Genomic DNA, 7,929 nt, shown 5'->3' with positions numbered 1-7,929 from the left:
GCTTCCCCAAAGGCCAACACTCAGCGAGGAACCAGAGCCGGAGATAAGGCAGGCTGGACAGCTAAATCCCTTAACAGTCTGCTGTCACCCTCTAAATCACACACCTTTCCCACCATTTCTCCAAGTGTGAGCATGGCAGGTTTTACATGTGACATATATCTTGCAGAAGCTTTGTGGGTTGGATATGGAAACACAATGAGGGGGTGAATACCCTGAATGACTGGAGCCAACTTTTTCAGACATCTGTGAGCAGATATGTTACAGGGTCACCGTGTCTCTAAGGCCCAAACCACCTCGTTTCAATTTAGGTTTTCAGAGAAAACACCTTATTATTGCTCCATGTCTGCCTGCCAGCACAGGGATAGAGCAAGACTGGACAATAGACAGGACAGTCTGGAACAAACCATTTGAGGGTAATGTCCCGCACTTTTCTCAACTCCTCACACAAGGCCTTTTGCTCTCCCTCTCTTCTTTCTTTCATTCTCATCAATCATCCCTCTCTCCTTCCTTCCTTCCTTTCTTTCTTTCTTTCCAGTGGACATGGCCACACATATCTCCAGATGCTTGCTGTGACCGCCCCACCATACCAGACACACCCCCCTCCAGCTCCAGATTCCCCTCACCACCAAAAATTGAACGGTAGGCTCAACATTTACACACAGGCCTCTCTTAATTCATCCTAATGAGCAGTTTTGCGACAGCTTTAGAGCATAGGCGTGCAAGGCATGTCATTTGAATGAGCAGAGCTGTTGTGTGCGTTTGGTCGCTATTCTAGTTTGCCCATCTGCTGGTGATGGACAATTATCGTGCCATGATTAGAGCCAGATCAGAAATACTGGATCTTTTTTCCACAAAGGGAAATATGTATGAATGCAAAATAGTTCTTGGTTTTCAGAACACTCATACCGTACCATGTTTTATTTCCCAAACATTTCTGGCTGTCTTGACTTTAATCAGGATGCCAATTTAGAAGATAAATATGATGACTTTTTTTTAAATTTAAAAATGCATTCTTGCAAGTTTTACATTTTGTGAAACATGGCCATTCACTTTCTCAGAGTTTGATGAGAAGATCAGAACTGCCTCTTTCTCATGTCTGTATGGTAAATATGAAACTACAGCCAGAAAACAGCTAGCTCAGATTAGCATAAACACTGGAAACAGCATATTTACCACTACTAAATATCATATTTACCACTCAGACATAAGAGTGATGTTGATCTTCTCATCAAACTCTCAGCAAGAAATCAAATAAGCTATTCCAACAATAGGTACAACAGGTTGAGTATCCTCATATAACACTGATGAAGGCAGGAGTGGATGCTGTAAACATTCTGGATTTAGCCTAAAGCTAGGGTGGTCCAGGGGAGATATTTTTCCCATTTACAGTTGCTATATGCACGGTTTTTCAAGCCATTTGAGATAATAGATCACGTAAAAATCTGTAGATCAGCATCAATATCTATATTTATAGTCATGAAATCTAAATTTTGGCCATTTATACTCATATTTAAGGAATGTGTACCAATTTATCTTTATATTGAGGCATTTTACTGTGTGTATCACTTCAAATTGTGTGTAATGTCCCAATTAGCACTGAAATCCTTGATTTGGAATTTCATTGGCTATTCGAAGCATCAGTCATCTACAAAATTGTGATTGGTTCAATCGTCACACGGAAGAAGAAAAGTAGAACCTTCTGGTCAACTCAGGCTGTTATTGGTTTATCTGGTTGGTAGGCACATCATGATTAGTCAAGTGAGGTGTCATTTGAGACCTGAGACTCCACAGAGTAACTGAAGCCAAGATAGCGCCTCTCGGAAACGTTTCCAGGAGCTGTAATGGGGCAAAGACAGAAGACAAGCAGAAGAAAAGCACATCGCCTGTTTATTTGAAAGAACAAAACATCTTTCGGTAGATTATTATCATGTTTTGGACTCAGTATTTTCACGGCAGTGGGTCGTCTGAATCTTTGTCAATGTTACCAGACTGTTTTTGTCTGAGTGTTACAGAGAGACGTAATCAGTGATTTGTTGCAATGTTGCATGACTTTTAAAAATGGTTGCTTGTCTTCTGCTGGCACTTAATGTGCCTCCTGCTGTGATTGTATCTTGAAATGGCTTGCATTGATCGATTCACTTAGCTTTCTAACTGTGTAATGTGAGTATAAGTGTAACATTTGTGTCAATAGACGGGAAGAAAGATAAACTAAAATAAATTCTCTGACAGTCCGCGGGCAGGTTACCCAGCAGTCCATGTTAGCGGTTCACGAGCTGGTGCTGATGATCCTGAACCACCTCGTGTGGCTGGCGGCTGAGGTGGGCTCTTCATGACAAATGTTGCTAACTGTTCATAATTTTGTCATGTAATTGGCTGTCAACCTCGCTCACTGACTGTGACACGACTAAATGAAACACGCCACGCACAAGACCCCTCACGACACGACATCGGTGGCGACATTTCCCCCAGTAATAGACCTTCGCTCCATTGATTTCACTGTTAAGTCAGAGAGCCTGAGGGGAAAGTGCTCAAAGTTGAAGGTATATTAAAAACGTAAAAGATTCTGGGCTTTTGGGAAAACATTCAGGGCCTAAGAAGCCGCCGCCCTGCTCCACTGGTGGATGAAGGCGATCACCGAAAACTATTAGGGAATACAGCATCGAATTTTGAAGCTGTGCAACTTGTATAATTTAGATTATATTGAAAGCAGAATCATGTCATATTTAAGACTGAACTGAAACAAAAAGTTTGGCTCTTTTTTTTGGCTGGGGAACTGGAGTCGTGTTTCTGGCCAATGGATGAATCTAAGCCCAATATTCACTCTCCTTTTCGCTGTAGTTTGAGCTCCATCATCTCCCGAGGGAGCTTTTAGCAGGAGACATCCAACTTTGTTCAAAAGATAGTCAACAAGTTTGCCTGCCAAGTGTTTGTTGGTGAGCACATTAGTACACAGTTGGTTGTAGAGCTTTTTGTGTCTGAAAACAGCTGCTCGCTATGTCGAAAAATGGTGCTGTTGAGAGCAGGAAGACTGAACCAAACTGGTAGAGTTGCAGGTGGGAAAACCAAAACAATGAGCTGAAAGATGCTAAAAGCTGAGGAGCCGCAGAGAGCTGATCGCAGCTCAGATACCTGTAACAACATGGAATGAGACGACAAAATGACTCTTTTCGTCATTTTATTAGCGTTGAATCAGTGAGGGTCAAACAATGCGCGCCTCAACCTTATTTACCAGCATGGCCTCGTTAGCTTCGTCCTGCCTATTCTTGCACTGCGCCGTGGTTATATGAGTCTGCTTGAATGTGTGTATCTCTGCAAATATGTGTTTGTGTGCAGACCAGTCCAGTGGGCGTCTGTGCAGCACATGGCTGTCCGATGCATGGTCTCTGCTCCCTGGTCTCTCCTCATTAGCCTCACACAGCGCAGCCGTTCCCCTCTCGCCCCCTCACCCCCCCTCCCTCTCCACCTTCCACTCGCAGCGCACACAAGGGGAAGAGCGAACCTTTTGTTTTCTGTGTCCGACCTGCGCCCCGTTCCAGCCCTCCTCCTTTTCTCTCTTTCTCCTCTCCGCTGACTAAATCTCTTTTCCGGCTTGATACTGCTGAAAACCATATGGTGTGTGACATCATCAGGGCAGGAAGCAGGGAGAGGGGAATGGTAGAGCAGGGGAGAGATTGGCTTGCCAGGTCTCTGTGCAGTGATGTCAGCAGAGAAGCACTCTGGGAGGCCCGTTGGGGGGGTGAAAGCAGAGCAGGTTGGAAATTGTATCTTTTCTTTTTTTTTTTCCAGATTTCACTCCCACCTGGATAATCAGGGGCTGACGGGCTGCAAGCAGAGAGGCAGCGTATACCTTGAAGGGAACCTTGATGTGATTTGTTAACATGTCAGGTCATGAACTGCTTTCCGAGTTTACGTTTGCGCGCAGGTGCTGTGCAACGCCATTCTCCAAAAATGTCAGAAGAGTCTCAGTCGGAGGGATTTCAGATTGTTCCTGTGATGCTAAAAACTTCTGCAGATCATCTAACTGCCTCTTCCTCTTAGTTGCTGGCAGTCTCAATCTGCTCACCAGGCTTTATGTCTGTCAACCTCCCTCCCCCTTTTGTTCTCTGGGTGAACTCTCCAGCTTTGTTGTGAGATCCTGGTCTCCATACCATCACTGCCGACCCATCCAGCTCTCTATCAGCACACACAGACGCACAAAAACACTCGACAAGCTACTCACACAGTCAGCATCTCTCTTCTTCATGCACGAAGACACATGCATTGAAATATCCTCCCCCTGCGACGAGTGGCAGAGCTGGGGAGGGTGCCAGGCAAGGAGGGAAGGTTAGAGGAGAGGAGAGGAGAGGAGAGGAGAGGAGAGGAGAGGAGAGGAGAGGGAGAAGGAGAGGCTGTTGCAGCTGTGGTTTTGGAGTCTGTCTCTGCACCCCCTTGCTGCCCCCTCTCTCCATCTCCTTTCTGGCTCCTCCAGGGACACACGCCTTGGCCAGGCCCCAGGAACCAGGGAGTCAAGACCAGGCTAAGGGGGAGAAAAAGGGGAACAAGAGAGGGAAGGAAGGATATCACAAAAGAAAGAGAAAAACATTGAGCATTGTCAGGCAGCACCTACATAAACAGGAGAATGCATGAGACGTTCCTCAAAGGTTTTCATGGGCAAAACGGCATCACATTTCCGAAAACACTTGAGCCTGTTAAAGTTTGTTTTACTATCTGATACTGGTGCCGTCATCTGGTTTTATGTTGCAAGAAAATCAGTACATGGTTTCTCAGAGTTGAAGTACCTTAACAGCATTTTTCAGATGATGGCATTTTACTGAAGCATTTCTATTTCGCATGAATTAATATTATTAGCCTTAGCATTGTACTGTACTTTTTCTATGCAAGGCATCGCATGGAACCAGCATGTAACTCATGTAACATGTAGCAGGCTGCAGATTCTCCACAGAGAAGCTGTTTAGCCAGTCAGTACGTCAGTATAGGCCAGGTCTTACAGGTCTTTGTTCGAGGATTCATTTTGAACACTTGTACCGTATTCTGCTAAAATAAAAGCATTCACACACCAGACATGAGCCAGAGTGCTAACTGTCTGTATAAATTGTTGCTTTTCCAAAGCCAAGTTCACATTTAAAAAAACAGAAAAACAGACAGAAAATTATGTCAACCCCAATTTTTGTCAGACAAGTCAGTTCTGCTCAGGATCCTCCTCCATTGCTCGCCAAAGGTGGACCATCCTGTGACAGAGGGCAGAGTATGAGCCCTGTGGGTCTCGTAAAACACTCATTGCCTGCAGGTGGCGCAAGAGTCAAAAATACAGAAGCTATGACTTCCTTTGCCTGAAAGTGGTGCATTTGGGGCACTTCTACATCTGCAGGTCTGAATTGTTGGCAGCTCTGCATTGTTTGATTTTTTAAAAATGCGTGTAGACACCAGAAAATCAGAGCGACTTTGAAAGATATTCTGGTTGTCTGTTGACAGATGTGTAAAAATATTTAGATTTTATGACATGTCTCTTTCAGAAAGCCACATGCTTTTTGATTTGCGCACTTAAACAGTATCTCTTCGTGTTGCTGCTCTTTTCTTTTGCCATCAGCAGTCTGTCAGAAGCTTATGCATGATTACTTTTTTAAATACGTAAATTGTGCAAAAGTTTTGCTGTATTAAGAATTTTACTTTAAGTAAAGACTAATTTGCAGTAAAATGTGCTTAAGCATCAAAAACAAAGAGGTGTATGTAAAATTGTGGGTCTTGATGTAAAGATGCTGGCCAGCATCACTGGTACTGGTACAGAATGTGACTGTGAGCAGAAGGTTGAGCACAGAGGGTGTGAGCAACGCTCTCAACTCTCTCAACAATCAAACACTCACTGCCCTGCGAGCAGCTGATTGCAAATTGCTGCACTCAGTATTTTCACCCTCCAGCATCAGAACACTGTAAGTGTACAGAGCATCAAATGGGAAAGAAAGTGATTTCCTCAGAAGGCCGATGAAAAGAAACTGTTTGCATTTCCCGTACTTTTCATCTCTACGTTTGCCGGCTCTATTCCACAATCTGCTGTTACTTCCTGAGGAGGATGAAGAATGATGAGGATGGAAAGAGAAGCAGCACAATTTATAGGCCAGTGGGTGGATGAGCCTAAGAGAAGGCTATAGATGAACACTTGGTCTCCACGTGGCTGCCTTGCCTTTCTTTTGTAATCTTGTCAAAAGCGCTTGTAATAAATTCAGCTTTAATGCGTACAGAGGTGTGATTTTTCATGTCTGGGGGAGCCGTCTGCAGGGGGCTCATCCTTATAAAATTTGAGATAAGCTTATCAGCTCTCCACTCCATCCTTTTATGCATTAACCTACAGCTTTATTGGTCGTCTGCCTCAGCATATGCAGGATGTTTGGGTGCGCCTGTGCATGCTTGAACCCAGAGTGTGATCTGCTCACCCCCACTGCCCTGCAGTCCTGGTTAAGTGTGTGTTTGAGGCATATTCTCTCTCTCCTCTCCCCCACCACTCTCAGTGTTTTATGGGCTGTGTGCTGCGGTGCAGTGACCTCCCTCTCACCCCGGTGCCACCCAGCCGGTGCAGGATTCAGGCGCGCATGGCCCCTGCCAAAACCCCATAGCGCCACATCTGCAATCCATAAACGCCAGCCACTCTCGCTCTCCTACTCCCTCACCCACACCGCCTCAGACTCTCACACTCCTCCATTTCACTCTCTCTCTCTCTCACCCACCAACTTTTTAGTTTAATTTCCAAATTCTATGCATCCCCCTTTTTGCATTCCTCTGACGGCTTCCTCCCACCACTTCTGGTTTTATTCATGCCGAACATCAACTGGCTCTTCCCTTATCTCTCACTCCCTCGCTGCCCCTTTTCTCTCCTTCCGTTTCTTTATCCACATCCAACGGAAAAATCTCTCACCCATTATATCTTCAGTGGGAGCCAACTAAGTGTGGTGGCAGTGAACTGGGAACCGCAAGACATTCCTGATCCAAACAGCACTAAGTCACCAGCGTTCACGTCTTCTGACAGTGGCCTGTGCCAAACACACACTTCACTTATGGGCTGGATTCAGCCTCACCACGTCGCAGTTGGTCCCCAAGCAGCTAAATGTTTATCTGTTTCAAATTGATAGTGTCAGGGAAAAATGCAGCATGCGCATCTAAACTCAGTACCATTTTTGTACATGTGTTGCTTTAAGAGCATTCTCCATCCAGGGGGTATTGAATTCCCCCTCCCGTCGCCATGAACTGTTGGCCAGCAGAACACACAACACCCCTCCCCTCAACCCTAACAAGATGTGTTCAACACATCACTGTAACTGTGCCCTTGCCTTAATACATGTAAAAGAAAAACCCAACAAAGTAGGAAATAAATTGAGTGTTGCCACAAATCTGTCCAGAGCTCCCAGCTTGCCCCCCATGGGCAATAGAGACATTTGTCTTTCTCGATTGTATTATCTTTTTTCTTCAACTTTTTCCACTGTAATCAAATAAAAATGCAGGCAGTGAACTTTTGCTCCCCTTCGTTTCTTGGATCGTGTTCTCCTCTCCATCCCAGAGTCTTCACCTTCTGGTTTCCCAGACATATTGGCATGCCTCTGTGGTGCAGTCCCAACACAGCCCGAGCATGAATCATGTTGCTGCGAGCATGCAAGAGCTCAGTTTTATGATAAATATTGCAATTCATAAGTCAGTGTTTTCCTAAGCTAAGAGAGCACTGGGTCAGGAAAGGACGCAAAGCTGTGGAGAATTTCAGCTTCAGTTTGAGAGCGCCAGAGAGGTTGTGATCTGAGTGTGTGTGTGTGTGTGAGTGTGTTGACGAGAGTAAAGGAGGCTTCAGGTCAGGGCAAGACCACCATGGAGAGACAGCAGTGTGTGTGTGTGTGTGTGGACGGGAGTATACTGCTGGTAGTAAGCAAAGGTCTATAAATACCTCCACTC

The sequence above is a fragment of the Chelmon rostratus genome, chromosome 7, assembly GCF_017976325.1.
Source record: "Chelmon rostratus isolate fCheRos1 chromosome 7, fCheRos1.pri, whole genome shotgun sequence".
Lineage (NCBI taxonomy): Eukaryota > Metazoa > Chordata > Actinopteri > Chaetodontiformes > Chaetodontidae > Chelmon > Chelmon rostratus.
This window is presented reverse-complemented; position numbering follows the sequence as displayed.